General features: G+C 42.3%; 1 protein-coding gene across 6 annotated transcripts in view; it reads right to left on the minus strand.

Moving 5' to 3' along the window:
- The window catches only part of SHROOM2 (shroom family member 2), a 206,558-nt gene that overhangs the window by 91,096 nt on the left and 92,129 nt on the right, over positions 1 to 23,333 (minus strand). The window contains exon 2 of one of the 6 annotated variants that reach the window (XM_050963317.1): positions 1,254 to 1,474. The exons of the other annotated variants lie outside the window; for them this stretch is intronic. The gene's annotated coding sequence lies outside the window, so the exon portion shown is untranslated. The remainder of the gene's footprint in view (positions 1 to 1,253; positions 1,475 to 23,333) is intronic. 6 annotated transcript variants of the gene reach the window in all.

Raw genomic sequence — 23,333 nt, forward strand, 5'->3', positions numbered from 1 at the left:
CCCTTGCTCAGCGGCTGACTTGCGGTCAGTACCGAGGGCAAAGGTGTCAGGGCCGCTTCCATGAGGAGCTGTCGCAATCTAATGTCCCGCTCCTTCTTGGTCCTGGGCTTGAAGGACTTACAGATAGCGCACTTGGCCGATAAGTGCGACTCCCCTAGGCACTTCAAGCATGAGTCGTGAGGGTGTCCCACTGGCATGGGCTTGTGACAAGCCGAGCACTGCCTGAAGCCCGATGAGCCGGGCATGGGCTCCGGTTCCCGGTGCAGGGGAGGGGGGGGTACCCCGATCCCCTCGCTACTACTAATAACTATACTAACAACACTAAATAACTTACTAACTAACAACTATATATGTACAATAACAACTACAACTACTATATACAACGGTAGCGAAAGAGCTGCTAGCGAGTGTGGAGGTCAGCGAAGCCGCGCTCCACAGTTCCAACGACCGACACGGGCGGTAAGAAGGAACTGAAGGGTGGCCGGGTCGGCTGGGATATATATTGGGCGCCATAGCGGCGCCACTCCAGGGTGCGCCCAGCCGACCCGCCTGGGTTGCTAGGGTAAAAGTTTCTCCGACGAACGTGCACGCGGCGAGCACACACCTACCTGGAATGCATATGAGCAATCACTCGAAGAAGAATAAATAAATACAAGAATAAGCCCTCAAAACTCTTTCCAATGGTGTTTCCTTGCTTCCTTTTGATAAGTTCAGAGTCTCTATAAATAAGAGTCGTGATGGCTTCAGTCACAGAGACCTCCTTGGGACTATCACCTGATGTGCTGAGACTACCACTGAGCCCGTTTTCCCTGCCAGCCTGGGACTTCCAGAACCCTGCCTTGTTGAGCCAAACACACTAGCCTGCTGCAACAGAGACCCAGGGTCCTGGCCACACCCTCAAAGCTGCAGGCTTTAAGTGAAAACAGCTCAGCAGGTTACCTGACTCCAGCACCCAGAAACCCAGCTCCCAATGGGATCCAAACCCCAAATAAATCCATTTTACATTGTAAACTCATAAATTGTCTGCCTATAACACACAAGAGACTATGCACAGTTGTTCACTCCCCCCCAGGTATTAATCACTTATTTTGGGTTTACTAATAAACAAAAGTGATTTTATTAAGTATAAAAGGTAGGATTTAAGTGGTTTCAAGTAATAACAGACAGAACAAAGTAAGTCACAAAGCAAAATAAAGCAAAATACGCAACTCTAAGCCTAATACATTAAGAAACTGAATACAGGTAAATCTCACCCTCAGAGATGTTCCAATAAGCTTCTTTGGGAGACTAAACTCCTTCCTAGTCTGGGCCCAATTCTTTCCCCTGGTACAGTCCTTGTTAGTTCCAGCAGACATCTTAGGTGTAAAGCAGAAGCTCTCTCATGTTGGCCACCTTTCTGTTCTGCTCCACTCCCTTTTTATAGCTTTGGCACAAGGCAGGAATCTTTTGTCTCTCTGGGTCCCCACCCCTCCTTCTAAATGGAAAAGTACCAGATTTAAGCAGGATTTCAGCATCAGGTGACATGGTCACATGTCCCTGTGCAACCTCATTCTTCATTACTCATGGGCTGGCCCACACATACAAAGGAAGGCTTGCAGGTAAATAAACCCATTCACAACCAATTGTCCTAGTCAAAGGGAGCCATCAAGATTCTCAGCCACCATTAATGGCCCACACTTTGCATAATTACAATAGGACCTCAGAGTTATACTTCATATTTCTAGCTTCAGATACAAGAATGTACATTAATACAAATAGGATGACCACACTCAGTAGATTATAAGCTTTGTAATGATACCTTACAAGAGAACTTTTGCATAAAGCATATTCCAGTTACAACATATTCACATTTATAAGCATATTTTCATAAACGCATATGGAGTGCAACATCACAAGAACAATGTCTGAAAAAACAAAGGAAAAAAGAAGCCCTTCACTAGGAATAAACTGATTAAAATAATTTCAGCTATACATTATGATCCTTCCTGCTCAAAGTCCCAGCCTGTTCTGCCCACCTGTCCATTCCAGCTTTCTGTTAGGCTGAACTCTTGCAGCAACCTCCTCTTCACTGTTTTCTCCAGATTGTTTTCTGTGTTTCTGTAGTAGGAAGAGAGCCTGAGACATAAGCCCTTATATTAGAGGCCTGGTATGAGGCCTGAGCTAAAGGTGATAACTAACCATGTCAGGGGGCAGTAACTAACTATGTTAGGGGGCAGTATGTAACTTGTTTTTATTGGGGTATAAAGATGTATTTCAGAAGGAGTGCCTCTGTCTAGCCTAGGGAGGAATGGAAAGTCCCGCTGTTTACTGAGCTGGTCCACTGTTACAGGCATACATGTATTAATGGTCCGGTAGACTCTGTGGGATACTAGTACCATACTTCATCAACCATAAACCTTGCCTGACGGTTAATGATGGATGCCTCTTTTTTAGGTGTATTACTAGAACCAGTGTTAGGAGATACAGCAAGGGTAATGAGTTATTTACAATTAACCTTTATATTCACCTTCCAACAACAAGCATACAGTCCCTGTGTCTCCTTGGTTAAAGTCCGTTCCTTTTCAATTCTTCGCTTGATTTTACTTATGTGTTTTGTGGGAATACATTGTGTCTGGGTTTTGTTTTTGATACTTCATGCCCAGGCTATTGGTATGGCCACAGGTGATTTTTTAAAGCTGCGTTCTACTTTTTGCTTTTCTTTTGCTTTACATTCCAATTTTAAAACAGTTCCGGCAGGATGGGTTTGGCTCGCTGCAGCCAGTAGAGTTGGAGGTTTTTGGTCACAAAAAATATTTGATTTATTTTTTTGGTACTTGATGATTCATTTGCCTCTGGGACTATTACCACTACACCCAACAGCCTCATATTCAGGTTTGCATTATATCCTGTGAAAATAAAAATTAACAATCGCTTCTTCTTTTTTTAAAGCAGCATATAACGCTTACATTGTAAAAAAGCACAGAACGTGTAATATACAGTTTAAACTTTGCATTCATTTAACTGCATGGCATGTTTTTACCGAGGCTGACTCTCTGTGTCTATAAGACACGAGGGTCCCAATTTATTTATGATTGACTATGGTCCTTGCCAGTCTCCCTTTGGAAATTTTTTTTTTTAAGGTGCTGGTTTATTTGTAACCATTACTTGTTTTTTTACTTGCCATTGCTTCATATTACTGCCTTTACTAAATGTTTGATTTATTTTTTGCTGTTCTACAGCTTGTGCTGCAGCTGCTTTTTGGACTGTAGCCAACCAGTATCTGGGATGGTTTATTTAGGTTGCTGTTGCCAGTGTTTTCACAGTCTCCCAATCTAGGGGTTACAGTACATTTTCCCAGTTGGGAATGGGTCTTCCAAAGAGCACTTCAAAAGGACTAAATTCTGTCACACGATTTGAGCAGCTCCGGATTCTCATCAGAACCCAGGGAAGCACCATGTCCCAATTAGTCCCAACTTATTACAAACTTTGAAAAATTTAATTTTAAGAGATTTGTTGTTTTTTTACTTGCCCTTTAGCTTGAAAGTGGGAGGGGACGTGTAATGGTAGGGGAAGACTGGCCCATGTATCCATACTTTGTTACACTTGTTTGATGAAAGCTGGTCTATTAGAATTAATGTTGTGTGGTAAACTCCATTTAGGAAAGATTTTTGTTATTAATACTTTTGCGGCTGCCAGACTACTTTCTTTCCTAGTGGGGAATGCTTCCACTCATTTGCTGAAGCTATTTACAATTACAAATGCTTTTTTTTGTTTTGTTTTGTTTTTTAAGCTGTAGCAGGCAAGGGTATCCATCCTAGAAGGAGATATTGCATTTGCTGACGTATGACTAAGACCCATTCATTGTCTGGCTTTGCTAGAATTAAGCTTCCTTCATATTTCAATGGAATGCCCCACCATTTTGCCATCCACTGCTGTATTAATTTATTTTTTGCCTGCACGTTCGGTAATAATAGCAACCCTTCCTGGTTATTATTTTTTTTTTTGTTCTGCTTGTACCCGTGTGGTTACTGCTGCGAGCACAACCTTCCCTATTGTACCATTGATTGCTGCTTCCTCTGCAAGCTTATTTGTCTGTTCATTTCCTCATTGTAATGGACCTTTTCCTTTGTGTGATTTTTACCATTCTGACCTTATTAAAATGTGCCACCAATTCTTTCATTCATTGCCAAAAGATTTTGTGTTTAATTTTAGATCCATCAGTTCCTGTAAATGTCATAGTTTTCCATCATGAAAGATAAATGGTGGTACCTTTATAAACGTAGTCTAAATCAGGTCCAATAATTAGTTTAGTTTAGTTTGTTTTTCATTCTCTCCAACACTTCTACAATTGCTAACACTTCTGCGCATTGTGTTTCTTCCTTCTCTAGCTTGTACTGAAAGGATTTAAGTATTTGTCTCCAGTTAGGCATACCACCGTGAATCCTGTAACTCACTTTCCTTCTTTATAATAAGAACTACCATCCACCAACCAAATTGTTTTCCCAATTACTTGTTCGATCGGAGTTGCCTTAAAGACAGGGTGTACTTTAGATTCCTCCTGGGGCTTACAAATATGTTTCTGATCATTTAAAGTCAGGCCCTGTACAGATATTTCAGGTTCTTTCAGGGTGACCAATTTAACAGTCTCTGTCATGAGAGCAAAGACCCATTGTATAGCCTTATTCACTCTCACATGACCTTTGGATACATTTTCCTCACTCAGTAGATTTCCCAGAGCATGATGGATTTAACAATTACTTTACTTACTCCGATAATTGCCTGGGCTTTCTATAGTGTCCAGTAAGCAGCAAGAGCAGTTTGCTCACAGATTCCCAGTTTACTTTCAGGAGCTGTTAATGCCCTGCTACAGTACATAACAGGTCTTTCCCAGAGTGATCATACTAACAATACAGAAATTTTTAACACTAGGATACACCATGAAGGGGAACTTGTTGTTAGGGGTGGTCAAAGTACGTGCTTCCATTAACCCCATTTTCAAGCTTTCCCATGCACTAGCCGCTTCTTCTGTCCAGGTCCATTGCAGTCTTTTAAGCACCTAACACAAGGGACCTCCCTTTTCTGCATATCTCACCATAAATTCTCAGCCAAAGTTAGTCAATCTGTTTCAGAAAATTGGGCCTGTAAAACGCTGGAAACAATGGTCAGATTAAGCACATTTTTTTAAAGCTTCAGTTTTTGCCATTGCTTTACATATTCCAGTCCATGTTCCCCCATTTTCTTTTTCAAATTCATATGGGGCACCCTTGCCGGCAATCCAGTGGGTTCAAATTTCATGAAACTCTGTGGGGATTTGCAGGGAGGGGATAAGAGAGTGCCGCAGCTCATGGTTTTCTGTCATGTTGGATTGTGATTTCTACAGAGGACAGATTGCTTACTTAGCAGACGAGTAGTTGTGGGTCACCAGTGTGATTAGATGTTCGTCTGCGTGTCTGTGTTCTTTCTGTGTGCTGTCCCAGCTCTGTGCAGACAGGCGGCACAGCAGACCTCGAGTGAACCGCCCAATGACCACAAGATCTGTCAAGTACGAGGGCACCGGGCCAGGTTTATTGCACCAAAAGGACAGTACTAGTATCCCACAGACTTTACATGTCCACAAATACATGTATGCCCCTAACAATGGGCCAGTTCAGTGAATGGCGCGACTTTCGGTTCCTTCCTAGGCTAGACAAATACACTCCCTCTGAAATACATCTTTACACACCAATGCAAACAAGTTATGTATTGCCCCTCTAATATAGTTAGTTACTGCCCCCTGACATGGCCAGTAATCATCCATCACCTCGTACATGTTGGATCAATCAAAATGTCTTTATTACGTACTGTCATCCTGACTGTATCTTTTAAGAGGGGGTTATAGTGTGTCCCTGTTATCCTTAGGGAATGTTTTTGTACCGTCCTTGATACTGGGATGTTCTGGTACCACTTAATATCGGGATGTGTTTGTGTGAGTACTCTGTCCCTGGCACTTCTTAGGAATGTGTATTTCTGCAATATCAGCCCTGTTCTTGCCAAATTTTGGGAGCAGGTCCTGCCTCTTGCTCACAGCTTGTCTTTGCTTTATATCAGTAAAGCTTTAACTACTACTTTAGCCCAGGCCTCAGGCTCCATACCAGGCCTCTAATACAAGGGCTTATGTCTCAGACTCTCTTCCTAGTGCAGCTTCTATGTCATAGAAATGCAATTACATAATTAGGGAAGCAGGATAGCAGTGATATGAGGAGAAATGAGATTTCGAGGAGCATACAGTATGTACTCCATTTCTAACTGCTTTTACAAGGGGAGATTTCTTCTTCCCTGCCTCAATTATTATTAAGATGAATAACAGAGTGAATAGAAAAATCATGTGTGGGTGAGACTAAGTGGAAGGTGAGTCATTTGGGGATTGTTAAATGGTGGAAAACAAAATGCTTCAGTTTTTTATGCACCATATATACACATATAGCAGTATTTATAGCACAGTCCTGGTCCCTGTTGAAGGATGGCTTCAGGGCCATTAATTGATACAACTGCATATGCAGGCAGAGAAGCTATTCTCTTCAGTGGAAAAAAAACCATAATGGATCTGTGTTACTATAGTATCCACATCATCTTAAAACACTGACATTGAATCCAAAGCCTTGGGAACACTACAGAGCTGGCATCAAACTTTGGCAAAGAACATCAAGCGTCATAACATGTTGAAAGCTAAAGCTATAAGAAAGTAAAGTTTGATTGTGTAACTTCAATGGTACCTGCAATCCACCCAAATTTTAGCTCGAAAGTTTCAATTAGATAAGTTCAGCTACTGTATGTGCATGCATGCAGGCTACCCAGCCAGCTTTTGGGGACTGCACAGTACAATTTATTTTCCATACTTATGCATCTTTTTGAATCATTTTTGAAAGCAGGAGACCTGTGGTGTAAGACCTGAGGGGCCCTGGGTTCAATTCCTACCAATGACAATGTCTATTTATGTATGCAGCTGTGCTTCATTATATATACACATTGCAAGACCACCATCTCACTAAAGAAAAAAAAGTAATGGATGCAAGGATTTAAATTAGGAGGAAAAATGGTAATGTTCAGTAAAGTTTCACCCACAATTCCAAACTTCTTAGAGTCCCAGAATAACAAGATATCTTTTCTGAAATATTCAATAGTGAAATAATGTCCCTATTTAACTAACACTGGATACAGACTCACCATTTCATGAACAGTAATGGGATTAGTTCACAGGTCTCATGTTTGGAACCTTACTAATTCTGCAGACAGACAACTACAATACAAAGACAAATGAGTCAGCAGTCTCCTTTAGCCTGTCAAGAGAATATAGTTAAGATCCCATCTACATTACTAATTACAACCATATTGCATACAAGTTTTAGACAACTGTACTCTAACCCAGTGTTTCTCAAACTGGGGTCACCGCCTGTGTAGGGGAAGCTTCTGGCCGGTTTGTTTACCTGCCCAGTCCGCAGGTCCAGCCAATTGCGGCTCCCACTGGCCGCAGTTCGCTGCTCTGGGACAACGGGGGCTGCTGGAAGCGGTGGCCAGTAAGTCCCTTGGCCCAGGACGCTTCCAGCAGCTCCCTTTGGCCTATTGCAGAGAACCACGGCCAGTGGGAGCCATGATTGGCTGGACCTGCAGACAGGGAAGGTAAATGAACTGGTCCAGTCCACCAGGGGCTTTCCTTATACAAGCAGCGACTCCAGTTTGAGAAACACTGATCTAACTGGTTCCCTTGAATTGGTTGCACTGACAGCATTCATGGATCTTAAGATGGCCACAACCCTGTTCAAATTAAAACATCCACAACACCATAGTGGCTGGAAACTTAAAAAACAAAACAAAAGAAAAACAAATTCTGCATCAGGCGGTAGCCATGTTAGTCTGTATCCATAAAAACAACAAAGAGCCTGGTGGCACCTTAAACACGAACACATTTACTTGGACATAAGCTTTCGTGTTATTCTTGAACAAAAAAACTTCAGAAACAGACTTAAAAGAGAAACAGCAGAACTAAAATTTAACACCATTAATTTGGGCTTGAACAGGGACTGGGGAGTAGCTGGCTCATTACAAAAGCAGCTTTGCCTCTCCTGGAATTGACACCTCCTCATTTATTATTAGGAGTGGACTACATCCATTCTGATCGAATTGGCCCTGTCAACACTGGTTCTCCACTTGTGAGGTACTCCCTTCTCTTGTCACTATATAATGCCTGCATCTGTAACTTTCACTACATGCATCTGAAGAAGTGTGTTTTGTTACCCACGAAAGCTTATGCCCAAATAAATCTGTTAGTCTTTAAGGTGTCACCAGACTCCTTGTTGTTTTTATAAATTCTGCAGAAATTAATGTCATGAGAGAGGTGTTGGTATTATTTTCTGGCCAGTATTTGCTTAATATGACCATTGCATCCAGTCCTTTACAGGCCCAATTTTCAGAAATCAAGTGATTAATGATGGGCTCCCAAATATGGGAATTCCTAATTAAGGAATTTAATCAAGCACTTTGAAAACTGGGTTTAATGATGTTTCAGTGCAAAACACTCTGAACCTTCCAGATAAGAATGAAGACAAAATTACTTTAAATGACAATTTGTAGTCTCCAAAATACAATGTACCCTCTCTGGCATCTGTGTTGTAGATGCCCTCATTCACCAGTCAAAATCAGTCTTATGATTCTTTCAATCCGGCAAAATAAACCTAATGAACTGAAGTTGAAATATTTGTGAAAATGACATCAGGTAATTTCTGATTTCTCTCTCACTTCAAATCTTTCTAAGTCATTTCCCAGTGCTAGGTTGGCCAAAGTGACTGATGGAATAAGGAAATCATCTCTGACTAGTATGGTTTGATAAATAACATGCTCAGTAGGAGTGGCTTTTAAAAAGAGCAACAGCGTTTAACAGCATTCCCCAAGTGAGTGACTAGTTTAACTGTTTTTTATTCTAAGCACTCCATGACAAACATTATGAATCACCAAGAAAAACATTTGCAGGTAGTCTTATACAATAAAAGTCACTAGATACATAGATTTCTTAAGACCTACAGGTAACATTTATGGGTTACAAACAGAAGTGTCGATTTATATAAGCAATATGCAAAATAAAAGATAATAGAATGTGACTAACGCACTGTTTTTCTACCTGGAAAATTTAATACAGTTGACCTCCTCTCAATTTATTCTCAGCTGTTTGTACTGTATACTATGCTATCTTATTACACAGGTAGGAATTTCAGGCTTCAGCTATACTGTAAGTATGGTTCAGACCATGGCAATAACCAGTTCCCCATTCAGGCAGTCTATAAGCCAGCACAGACAATTATGAGCTTATCCCAGTAAGAGATGGACACCATTTATTAGGCTACCAAAATAAAGACATGGGATTTAAATGTACAGGAATTGCAGTCCTGAACGCTGGAGCAGTAAAAGCACCACAACTTCCCCCAAACAGAAAGCTGTGGATTAATTAGACTATAAGGACACAGATAATCTTTTATGGGCTGCCAACTGGAGTCCGTGGAAAGGCTCAATGTGGTTTGGATCGGGCCCTTATTCTGCATATTACTTATATGAATATCAGTAACTCATAGGAGTTGATTAAGTCATATGGATATGTAAGAAACAATTTCCAACTGAGACAAACTTATCTCAGCTCCTATCAGATGGAAGCTCCACTAACCCTACTAGATTCAGGATTCTGCTAACGGGCTGTCTGCTTTATCTGGTCACCAGTCAGCAGATACAAAAAACAGACTCATATCTGGATTCACCATTTGCCACCCCACCCCAGCACATGTTCTAGGAAAGGAGGAGATGATGATGAAGGTGGTTAGAAGAGACACTATACTGTCAAACATAAGACCTCTGCCCCCCCAAATTGCATTTAAAATACATATTAAAAAGGATATCTACACTTTTTTTCAATTTCATTCTCCAGAGCATATAATGTTATTTTTAAAGGCACCAATCCTCTTTTTTAGTTTTCTCCTTTAAAAAACCCCTTTTTTAAAAAACTTCATTTCTGGTTGAAACCAATTTGGCAGCATTACAATCAGCAGTAACATACTAGCTCCCTGTGGTACATTTTGTTATAGATCCCCTTGAGTCCTTGTGTAATCTCTCGATTCTCCGAGGCTGTATATGTCGGTGAATAATTAACAGCAAAGAAACCTCTTCCCTTTTGACACTGTACCAAGAAAATCTGGAAAGTGAATCATTTCCAGAATTTAACACTTTGAATTTTACAAACAAACTAACTCTCCTACTCAATTTGTCATGAGGACTGACTAGAATATTAGCATTTGCACACTGGATTGAAACCCTACCTGAGACCTTGGAAAGCTAACAGCACAGTTCTTCAAAAATTATCAACTGCAAACCAACCCAACACACTCCCTTACCAAACAGCAAGTGTTATATCACTGGCACATAACAAACTAAGGGCAGATCAGAGTGACAGATGGGAAGCATACTTGCAGGCTGTGAGAAAACAGCTCCCTCGGTTTCTGAATCCTACATTTTTCCTTCACCTGTTGATTTCATTTGGCCAATTCTATTATCAAACAAAACAATATTTGAACCAAAAAGTCCTGGTCACAAACAAAAGCCCTGCATCGCTTTTCTTTTATAGGCCCGTTAATAATATGCAATAAGACAACAAAACACATCCCAGAGAACAGTCACACACATAATTTATAACAACCACCTGTCACTGCACTAAAAGGTTCTACAATTAATCCAGCATCCATGTTCTTAACCTCTTACAAACTGGCAGACGAGCCTCTCCGCAGGCACAGGTTTCACAAGTACAGGTACATACCCTCTATCAGAACCAAGATATCATGTCTCCCAGTCTACTGTTGCCTAGGTGAAAACATATGCCCTGTTAGGGCACTTCCTCAATCTTTTCCAAACATCAGTGCCTTTGATTAAAGATCTAACATGGCCCCCAGTAACATCTGTGCTAATCAAAGCTGTTGGCTTTGGGACTACCTTGTCAATGGACTATTCCAAAGAGCTAGTTCTGGAGGGGTGCAGTGGTGTACTTACGCTTGATGCTTAATTTTTGAACAATCTGTTTAAAAACTCACAGACGGTCAAAATACATGAGTTGACAACTTACTTCCGTGGATTATGATGTGACCATATTATGGTGATGCAAAACTTAATTTTGTCCTCTGGCAAAGATGTGCCACACTCTAGCCTAAGAGAATAAAACCGCTGCAGCCTTCTAAACAAAGACTGCCCTCCTCCTGTGGTAATCTGTGTCTGTGTGCAAGCTTAGTGAATATAATTAGATTCAGAAGGAAGTCTTATTACTGCACTGCACTACACTAAGAGGCAAGCAGGGATTTTGATTAGTCAGACCCACAATTCTGCTGAATAATTCCTCATTGACAAGGCTTGCTGCACTTGACAGAGAAGTCTGAAGAGAGGCTGGTGGGCTGTTCGGGAGAAGAATTATTAGATCACCAATTTAAACTGCGACATTTGAAATTACTCTGTGAAAGGTTACCTCGAGTGTGCACATTTGCAATGAGTTTTCACCACATTGTTACAAAATATAAGTGCCACATTCCTTCCTCTTACTGTTTTCTAAAGAACAGGTTAGAGTGGGCCAATGACCCCTAGAGATAAAATTCTATCATGCCATCAGGAAGCCTGGATTCCTTCTGCTGGTAGTTCTGTGAAGATTGTGTGCTCACGTCCTTGTTTCACTGAACAGTATGTCCTCTGCCTAATTACGCAGCAATGCCGATTGGTTCCAATAGCCCCTGGGACCATCTAGGTTTGTCACTGCAGTTTCACTTTGGTTCGAAAATCAAAAGAGCCCTACCTTGTACCCATTGGGATCTGGGAAGTGGGTGGGTGGAGGCCCGCCCACTGCTATCCACACACCTTGTTGCAGGGTGCTTACCCTGCTCCTGCCCTGAAGGGCTTGAAACAGCCCTGGGGGAAGGCTGTGGCTGGGAGCTATTAAGCTGAGCTGATTGGGAAGTGGCTGCAGCTGGGCCATGCCCCATCAGGCCACAGCTGGCCTGTAGAAAGAGGTTGGGAGCCAGGAGCCTCTCTCTAGCTATAGAGGGAGATGGGCCTGGCTGCAGGGAGCTGGACACAGGGTACCTGAGTGAAGCAGGGCTGGGGAAAGGCAGAGGAGCTGGGGAGCTCTAGCCTGGAAAGCCCCAGGCTGCGGCCTAGCATGGGCTAATAGGTACTGCAGGTTGCAGAGGGCAGCCCAGGGGTAGGCCAAGGCAGCAGGTCCAAACCCAACCTTGCCAGTGATGAGTAGGCTGATACTGCAGTCTGCCCCAGGGCGTGGGAATCGACAATGACTGGCAGTAGCCATATACTGAGGCAAGGTGGAGATGGAGGGTGGGGGTTCCCTGGGGAGGGGAGACCCTGACAGAAAGGGGTTACTGCCGGGGGGCAGCACCCCATGTAAAAGGGCACCGGCTCCAGGGAGGGACATGGGAGCCAGAGGACAGGTGGATCACCAGCCTGCAGAGGGCACTCCAGAGCTGGAACGAGCTAATTCCCAGAAGTCACCAGCAGGAGGCGCTGCAGGGGTGAGTCCGCTCATCTACACACCTTCTTCCACATTTAAAATATTCTCCTGGAGCCAGTGTCCCAGTAAAGGAGCTGGCTTGTGGTGACCCTGCACATATTTACCACCTCAGCAGTGACAGTGAGAGCAGAAGCAATGTGCAGGAAGCTACAAAGAAATGACCTTAAGCTATAAAGGAATAGGTAGGGATGGGGAGACATAAAGGTAGCGAGACTGATTTTGAAAATCTCCTCCATGACTTATAATAGAAGGTTGCTTTTGGCCTCACCTTTGGAGAGACTAGCATACTTCCATAAAAATATATATAATAAAAATATATATAATAAACAAACACATCCAAGCTCTTCAGGGATCATGTCTACAGGCGTGGTATGGTCACTACTCCTGATGTGAAGAATCTGGTTACTGTCCCTGTTAGAGTTCCTTTCGGGGGGATCTAAAAACAGAAGGTGCTACTTACTAGAACAGCCTTGTGCTGGTTCAGTGTCATTGTTTTTAGGGAGCACATGAGGAGTTTCAGTATCCACTCCCTCTGTCTCCAGCCAGCACTGCTGACAGGGTGGAGCAAGGCTTTTGGGCCATGGCCTTGCCCCCTTTGGAGAGGCCATTGCTAGCTTCACATTAGGTCTAATCATTCTCGCACTCCTCTGAACACAATGTGGCACTTGGCCTTTTAACTGACAGCAAAAGCAGGAGGAGGCCTGGAAGAATTTTGCATTAAGTTTCTGGTCTGAGATATACCATGCAAAATCATACAACAAGAGATTACAGTAGGACCTTGATTTTATGAACATGAGTCTTATGAACAGCCAGTTATACACGAACCATTTTCCCCTCGGTAGTGAAAAAAAACTGTATAATGAAAGTGATGTTCATGAAAAACAAATCAACATCCTTTCAGATTTCAATGCCTTCAAATGCACTGGAAATAGTTTTGCAGTGGTTTGAAGAACTACAAAAATATGATGCAAGGCACCATACCGCAACTTTTGCACTGTATCTACTGTAATTTTGAGACATTCAGTTTTACAGACTCCTTCTAAATCCCCAACCAGCTCACAAAACAGGCAATCTACTGTACTTACAGGGTTTTTTTTTTGCAATATTATTAGAAAGAGAAGCCTGCACTGTAAGTGCAATTTCTGATAAAAAGGGAGCGGGACAACGTAGTGGTGGAGTTATTATGCTCCTCATTTGTGCAACTGCTGTCCTGCAGTCGTTTCACAGGCAAAGCTCCAATGCACGTCAGTGGGAGTTACACATGTATAAGGAGCAAAGAATCAGTGTTAATAATACAACTAAAATATGTTCATGTTTTTCAGCAAAATTCTAAATAAAAAACTACATTTTTAATGACCACGTTTACATTTTCCAGGACCTTCTTAATTGCTAGTCTAGATATAAAACTAATATATATAAATATAAAGAAGCTGGATCAGTTATGAGGGAGAAAAATGTTACTGGAAGATCAGCTGTATGAAGGACACTGCACTGCTAATAAGGCAGAATTCCAAGTGTGTGTTTGCTGTAAACATAATGTATTAGTTACTCGGAAAATGTGGACTCCAGAATGTTTCTATGCAATATATGTTTATTATATTTGCATTGTAATTTTAAAAACACGCATTATATAATAATAAACAAATACTATGCAAACAAAGTGCCTGTAAAGCTGTATCCTTGGTGACACAAACATTTTTTAGACAGAGTGCAATGACATTCTAAAGCCTAGTGTTGAACTTTGCCCTTTCAGACAGGGCCAGGGAGATTGCTATTTCACCTTAGATGCTGGCAAGGCTCCTACCAGGGTTGCACTGGATTCTGGTAATTTCAGGACAAAGCAAGCATACACGCTACAACACTTGCACAATACAAACAACTTGGCACCAGTAGCGAGGACAGGGCTTAAGCTTAAGGTAGACAATGTGATTTTAAATCAAAAGATTAAAAAACATGAAAATAGCCCCAAATACACCTGGAAGTAGTTATAATCTTACTCTTGGTTAACTGTGTCATTCATTTAAAAACTTGATTTATAATTCATCATTCACCCGAATGCAAGTAATCAATAACACAACTAGGCACATATTCATCAGCCATCTTGGGTATGCTAAGGCACACATTTGCTAATTAACAAACTCTGTGTTATTGTGTGGTTAACTGAAAAAGCAAACAATTTGCAAGCACTAGGTATTCTAAATATTACTTTGCCAAGAAAATACTTCTAACGAGATGTACTTATTTGATACAATTACAGATTTTATAGTTATAGTTGCTCGAGCTACTAACTAAATGTTTTTCCATTGGAAAATATTGATTCATCAAAACCAAGTTATGGTCATACTATTCCCTTAAATAACAGACTTAACATATCTGAACTGTCCAGAAGAGGGCTGGGAAATACAGGACATACATTTTTGTCGGGGAAATCTGAACTGAGAGTGTGAAATGGTTACAAGAAAAATAAAGATGAAATGCTTATTGGTGTCTAACTTACACTATATTAGATTCAAAGCAAAGATTTCTCACTACATGCTGTCAGCAGTCTTATCGACCAAACTCTTTAGATCAGGACCTCTCCACCAGAGCCCAACGCCTGCTTCCTCTGTCTCTTCAGGTGCAATGAATGCAATGGGCAAGGGCGGGGGGGTCTCTTCAGGAGTTTGTCTCTCCTTTTTATACTTTCACTCTCTCTCTTGAAAAATTCTTCCAGCTGAGACCCAAGAGACAAAGAGTCCATGTGGAAGAATGTTCCCTGATGGGTTTTTTCTACCTGTTTGGACTTTCTTCACTTTCCTTCCCTGTTTGATGATTCTGTTTACTGATTACATGAAAATTAAGGCAAGCACACATTCCTTCCTTTGTTTAGGACAGACCTCACTTCTGCCTGGGCAGGGCTGAAGGGTTTGGAACATGTATTAACAACATCAATTTTACAGTGTTGCCACACATATTTCTATCAGGACAATAATCACAAGCAAATTATGAATTTTCAAATGATACTTTGCATGGCACACTTTGTACAAAGATTATTACAATAGTGCGTAGTGTGTGAATACAGGGGAGTATTCCATCACACCAACTTACAAGGCAGAAGTGAGAGGAGGGAATGTTTCATCCTATAGCCTAGAACATTCTTAGACTGAGACCAATCTATCTCTAGGCTCATTGACAAACAACACAAGCACGTAAAGAAAATAACCTACTGGTTTTGTGTTATAACATAGCAGAGCACGATAACCACATGAAGTTTACAGCTGACTCGCCGAGGTTTCATCACCACCAAACAGGCCCACATCCTGCGTGCACTGAACGAACAGCTTTCCACGGGATAAGAGAAACTACATACTTCATTACCACATCAGAAGTACTAACAGCACTACACAATTACATACAGTCTCCAAACTTCAGGGGAAAGAAGAAAGGAAGTAGGAAAAGGAGGCCAGGGAGAGAAGGTGACTGTAAACACGCTTCATACACATTGACACAGTTCATGTATATTTGATACAACTATAAATTTATGCAGAGACACATTCTAAGAGGTATTTAAGATTTTGCGTTGTCAACAGAATTTCTGTTTAATAAATACATGTTTGGTTATAACAGATTGATATGGGAGACAAAGAAGCTAGAGCGTTCTAATATGTGAACTTGCTAGAAGATAAATTATATGAGTTTGAAGCTTCACTATCTGATCAGATTGCAATTACTTTTCATCCAAGCCATTCTTTATACTAGTTTTAAAACACCTGAGACCATAATTCAACTCAGTACAGTAACTCCACACTTAAAGCTGTCACGTTTAACGTTGTTACGTTGCTGATCAATGAGGGGACATACTCATTTAAAGTTGTGTAGTGCTCCACTCTTACATTGTTTGACTGCCTGCTTTCTCCACAGCCTACGCCCCCCTGCCCCCAGCACCTCCCGCCTGCCAGCAGACTCCATGGATCAGCGCCTTCCCCTTCCTTCCCCCACCTCCTGCCTGCAGCAATCAGCTGGCTTGTGGTGTTTTGGAGGCAGGAGGAGGGAGGAGCAAGGACTTGATGCACAGGCTCCCCCTCCCTACTCTACGCCACAAGCCAGCTGATTGCCCCGGCCAGGAGGTGGGGGGAAGGCAGGGGGAGCCTGCACACCAAGTCCTCGCTCCTCCCCCCTCCCTCCTGACCCCTAAACACTGCAAGCCAGCTGACTGCCCCAGGTAGGAGGGAGGGGGAAGGAGCCAGGACTCAGCGTGCCTCCTGCCTCCCGAACATGGCAATCAGCTGGCTTGCAGTGTTTGGAAGGGAGGGGAGGGAGGGGCAAGGAGCCAGGATGCAGCGTGGGAAGTAAAGGGGGAGGAGGTGGGGTGGGGGAGAAGAGGCAGGTTAAGGGTGGGGGCTTGGGGGAAGAGGTGGAGTGGGCAGGCTGAGGGTTGAGCCCCCTGCCCCTGGTGCTTGCAGAGTAGGGGAAGCTGCCCTGGAACCTATCCCCCCGCCCCATTTACATTAATTCTTATGGGGAAATTGGATTTGCTTAACATCGTTTCACTTGAAGTTGCATTTTTCAGGAACATAACTACACCGTTAGGTGAGGAGTTACTGTAGTTTAAACAGTTATCACAAGTAACTTGAATAATGATAACTTAGCATGATTCCTTGGTTGCTGACCAACGCTACTCAGGACAAACGGATTCTACCTTATTACACATAGCAGATGTTGCCCAATATATTATTTTCCTAGCATAAATTTGAAAAGATTCAACAGACATAACTACTCAGTGTATTTATCAGTCCTATGAAATAGGATACTATTACCAACTAAAATCTAATTAGCCAAATTAAACTTCCAAGAAGATTTACATTTGGTTTAAACAAGTGAAATTCTTTATTCTTCTCTGAGTCTATCTCCCTAAAATAAGGATATTGCTGAAAGTTCATTAGTATGACCGTAAGGGATTCCTAGCCTATTTGTTTATTTTTAAGTCAACTTATCTAAAAAGAATCAATCTCAAATTTGCTTGGCCAACAAGGAAATATTTGTTTTGTAGCCAAATAAATGATGATTTAAAAAAAAATTGCATTGTATTATTTGGCCGCCCCAGCCCCTCTCTTTAAGGATTAGTTATTACTGTGATCTAACCTGTATTTAAAAATCCTGGGTAAGATAATTGACTAGACCAGAGATTTAAAATGGAAACTAGGCTCCTATCTTAATTTGCTTATAAAATAAAACAGCTGTACCAGACACAGCACTTCTGCTGAAAAATAGTAAATAATTAGTCATATACACTGAATAGTTCTATGACACCCCATTCACCATACTATCTGAGAGCCTCTCGAAGATTAATGCATTTAAACACTTGACACCCTTGTGAGGTAGGAAAGTATTATTATAGGCACAGAGAGAGACAGACAGACAGACAGACAGACAGACAGTAGGTGAGTAGCTCAAGATCAAACAGGAAGTCTGTGACACTGCTGGAAATGGAACTCAAATTTCAGGCCAACACTTTAACCACCAAACTTTCTCACCAATATCCCCAAAGTAAAGTGTGTCGTGCACACACACACAACAAGGAAACTGAGGCAGGAGGCTAGTTTGCATATTTGGTCTTGGGTCAGACGTGTTGGTCAGGCAATGTACCCAGGATTTTTAAGTCCAGGTCAGCACTGCATCTAGCAGGCAAATCATGAAAATTTCAAATCAACCCCCTGCTCAAAGCAGGACCAACCCTAATTAAATCATTCCAGCCAGGGCTTTGTCAAGCCAGGCCTTAAAAACCTCTAGGGCCTCCACCATCTTCCTAGGTAACCCATGCCAGTGCTGCACCACCCTCCTAGTAAAATAGTGTTTCCTAAAATCCAACCTAGACCTCCCCCATTGCAACTTGAGACCATTACTCCTTGTTCTGTCATCTGCCGCCACTGACAACAGCCGAGCTCCATCCTCTTTGGAACCCCCCTTCAGGTAGCTGAAGGCTGCTATCAAATCCCCCCTCGCTCTTCTCTTCTGCAGACTCCTCATAAGTCATGTGCTCCAGTTCCTCAATCATTTTCATTGCCCTCCACTGGACTCTCCAATTTGTGCACATCCTTTCTGTAGTGGGCTGTTTATTTAAACCAGATGCATGCACATCTCTGGATGTTTGATGCACAAATCTCTTTCTGTCTGTAAGTAGAAATACATTATACTTCCACTTTTAAAAGCCATCTTCACTTGGTCAATGAAAATAATGCCCACCAGAGAGCGCTAGCAGCAAAGGACTACTAGTATCATGCAGAAAATAGGACTTGAAGTCTTTCTGAATAAAATGCACCTACTATTATCAAGCTCCTTTGTTTACTTAAAAGAAGCTCTCAGACATTTAGTTAGACCAAAAATTTCAGAAGTGACTAGTGACTGATTGCCCCAATTGTTGAGCATCCAACTTGAGACCCCTGAAATGGTCTTCAATTTTTAGAGAATGAATGCTCAGCACTTTTTGACTATCAGGGCCCTTTAAGAGATTTCAAAAACTGAGGCATCTAAAAAAATCAATTGTCATTTTTGGAAATTTTGGCCCAACGTCCTTATAACCAAAATTCCTAGTATACTCCACTAAAAGCCAATGCTACACACAACTGCTCCAATTCATCATAAAGACAGTTGTGGGGGGTTTTGTTTTTGTCTCAGCTCCCAGGGGATTGAATACTTAGCCACCTTCCCCTCTAACTGATTAGTCAAATAAAAGTGTTTCTAATTTCTAAGAATAAGCCAGTTAAAGAAGTTACTGCGTGTCTTTAGAAGCAGCAAATGGAATAGAAGGTATTTTCCAAGCAACCTAGTCTAAGAGTTCCTGTTTTTCTGTATTCCAGCTTCAAATGTCTTATCAAAAAGGAAGTGACATCTGAAAAGTTTTCTAAAAAAAGAACCAACTTGCTATTTGAAAAGGAAAAAAAAAAACCCTGGCCACTGTGTTTAATTCCCCCCATCAAAGTCACTAAATGGAAAGGAGGGGAAAAATAAAAGAATAAAACTAAAATATTTTTCTACATACCTGTTACTACTGATAAAACCATAACTGAAAAAGCCAATCACAACATATCAATATTCATAGCAAGACAGCGGTTTTAAAACAGCCACCCTGAAACAGTGACTTGGCCCTTCCTAAGATGCTGATAGAATTGTAGTTATTAGATATGTGCACAGAACCTCAAAATTCTGGTAGAGAGGAAGACAGCAAACACACACACTATATCTATTTTTGTGTGCAGTGCAGTTGTACCTGTATTGGCCCCAGGATATTATTTCTTAATTCATTAATTCAGAATAGCTAAAAATTGTGTTCCTTCCATTTTGTGATCAATACCATATAGACAAGGCATTATCAAGTAACTAAAGGTGAAATCCTAGCCCCATCCAAGTCAATGCAAGTTTTGCCATTGACTTCAGTGAGGCAGGATTTCACCGTAAATGTTTTCTTAAAAGGGAAGCAAAGATTCCCTTTTCCCTACATATCAGCCCAGCTACAAGGGGGAAAAAAGTAACCTAATTTGTAAAGAGATTATCTATTTTCTGCAAGGAGGCATTCAGCCATCAATCCTCCCGTCTGCCAAACTCACAATCTATGATCAAACTTTCATATTCCATCTGAGATCTGCCTCAGCGAGACAGATGAACACATCTGAATGACTCACATTGATTCTGGAATCTTCACTTTTTAGAAGCAAAATACATAGCTACTCAAAAATGGAGAAAATGTATTTAAGTGACTTAAAATAGTGATATGATGGGATGCCCCAAGCCCTTTGTGGCCCCCTGCTGAAAACCTCATGGTCTTATCACAACCTACCCCAGGAAGGAGCTGTGAAGATGGGTCATCCAGGCCTGCCTACAGAAGCCTTGTGGAAGCAGGCAATCAGAGCCCAGCAGGCTCAGATAGGAGGAGCTGCAAGGCCTCCATGGGTGAGTTCCTGGCTGGGACCAGAGAGGCAAAGGAGATGACTCCTCACTGGCCATAGGAGAATGACTGGCTTCATATACTGGACCTGGGAGAGGGAGGATCTGAGAACTCTAATCACAGAATCATAGAAGATTAGGGTTGAAAGGGACCTCAGAAGGTCATCTAGTCCAACCCCTTGCTCAAAGCAGGACCAAGCCCCAGACAGATTTTTACCCTAGTTCCCTAAATGGCTCTGCTCAAGGATTGAACTCAACAACCCTGGGTGTAGCAGGCCAGTGCTCAAACCACTGAGCTATCCCTCCCTCCCCCTGAAAGTGGGGCCTCACGATCCTTCTTTTTGTGTTTTAAGCAGGAGGTGTCAGAAAAGTTACCACAGAGATAACTGGCTTGTGGTGGCCAAGCGTTCATAGCGACGCCGCTTTTTGATCCTTTTGATCCTAATGGAATGGGCAGAGGTAAAGGGACCAAGTAGGAAGAGGCCCAGGGAATGAAGTAGCAGCAATCAAAGGACGTCGTACAGGGTTGCTGTTTATAGGGTCCCTGGGTTGGAACCTGGGGTAGTGGATGAACCTGGGTTCCCCCACTGAGAAGGGGACAAAGCTCCTTTAGAAGCCCAAGGAAAGGGCTGGATCTAACAGGCCCAGAAACAGGGCTGAAGACGTTGGAGAGGGCAGACAGTTTTGTTGGACTTTTTGCTACCCTGGAAGGGGTAGATGTTGAGTTGGTCAGAGGGCCATCGTAGACCTGCCTAGCAAGGTTGTAAGCTACAGAGGGCGCCAGGAGTGGGAAAAAGTGCAGTATCTTATCCATCTGCTGGGAGGCACTCAGGAGGTGAGTGCCCTCATTCACAAGCTCTATAGTATAAGATGCTGCATGCCATTCTTTTCTCACAGTGAAAAAAACATGGGCATCACATTATGTATTTAAAGATTACTACTACCTGCTCGTTTACAGTGCTTTTCATCCTGAAGTATCCCAAGAATGCTTTACAAATCTGAGGCCCAGTCCGGAAAACTTTTGCTAAAGCGAGTAATCCTTTCTTACACAACCATTCCCTGAAAAGGTACTGGGAGCATTCACACGAGTAAGGTGCAGTACAATCTAGCCCTTAATATAGATACTAAAACTGCTTCACTCAGCACTGAAGTGCATCTATGCCTGGGGTGGAACATGGCATCTGTTTAATAGCACACACATCACCACTATACACTAGCAGGAAGTTAACACATCCAGCTGAAACTTCAGGTTTGATTCAGCAGCAGCACAGATGGTGTTACCCAGGTGTAAAGCGGGAAAAGCTGGCCTTGAGACACCTTTTGCCCTCTGGATTCTGGGTTGCTATAAGGGCCAAATGGCACCCAATATCCCTGAAATATGCTGAGTTACAGAAGCCTCCCCAATGCTACCTATGACTTATATCACAAGCTAGAATGGCCATAGCGGCTCATGCTATGGGCCCAAAACCTCTTGTCCACATCTCCATTTCTGGTCTGCCACTTACAACAGGCTTCCAGGAGAGCCAGCACAGAGCTGCATATACCTTCCCTCCCCAGTGCCTTCAGCAGAGGGAATACTTGCCTGGTTCACTGCACCATAAAAGGGACCAGAATGCCTCCTTTCAAGTGGATTTTAGGTAATCAGACTGCAATATCTAAACTGGAACTTAACCAGGACATCAAGATAAATATTTCCCTTAAAAAATGGGTTACAGGATCTTTAATGACTGGCCTCTGTTTTACAGCTTATATGAAAGACCACAGCTCCAATTAAATGATCATGTAAATCACAGTGTTTTTTATGTAATGATAAGTCAGTGCAAATTGGTCAGGTGTATCTTGAAGCTGCCTGACAGTTATTTTATTTATTTATTTTATGATACATGCCAAGGAAGCAGGAGGGGAGGGTTGCAAAATTGTATTCACTCACATGCTCAGGGTTTGTATACATTACAAAAATTAGTAGAGGTTAAGCTGAGGTTGTTTAACACACATTCATGCAGGCTTTGTTGTGTTTAACATAATGTTAGTTAAAACATATTGGTTAATACATTTTCTGACGATGTATTTTTCTAGCGTAGACAAGTCCTCATTGACATGCGTTAACTAAGAAGTGACAATGTCATAAAAACAATAGTATTCTGACCTCAAAGAAGAGTCCCCACTAACTGAATTAGTAGCACCATTTCCAGCAATACCCTGGATTGGAGTCAAGTATTAGGAGTCCGGCGGCATCTTAAAGACTAACAGATTTATTTGGATTGGACCTGCTTCTTGGACCGTGGGACAGGCCACTTTTGGATAGCATCCACCTTGGCCTGTAGGGGGTTTATGGTTCCTCGACCCACCTGGTGCCCCAGGTAAGTCACTCTGTTTTGGCCTATTTGACACTTTTTGGCCTTAACAGTTAGTCCTGCCTGCCTGATGCGCTCAAAGACCTTTTCCAGGTGTAGTAGGTGTTCGGGCCAGGAGTCTGAAAAAATGGCCACATCATCGAGGTAGGCAACTGCAAATTCTCCCAGTCCAGCTAGTAGACCATCTACCAGCCTCTGGAAGGTGGCGGGTGCATTTCAAAGGCCGAAAGGAAGGACATTGAATTCATACACCCCCGCATGGGTGACGAATGCTGACCTCTCCTTGGCAGGTTCATCTAGCGGTACTTGCCAGTACCCCTTGGTTAAGTCTATTGTAGAGATGAACTGGGCACGTCCCAACTTTTTCAATAGCTCATCGGTACGTGGCATTGGATAGTTGTCCGGACGAGTTACAGCATTTAGCTTACGGTAGTCCACGCAAAAGCGTATTTCCCCATCTGGTTTGGGTACCAGAACCACTGGAGATGCCCATGCACTGGTAGATG

This window comes from Gopherus flavomarginatus, chromosome 1 (genome assembly GCF_025201925.1).
Source record: "Gopherus flavomarginatus isolate rGopFla2 chromosome 1, rGopFla2.mat.asm, whole genome shotgun sequence".
NCBI lineage: Eukaryota > Metazoa > Chordata > Testudines > Testudinidae > Gopherus > Gopherus flavomarginatus.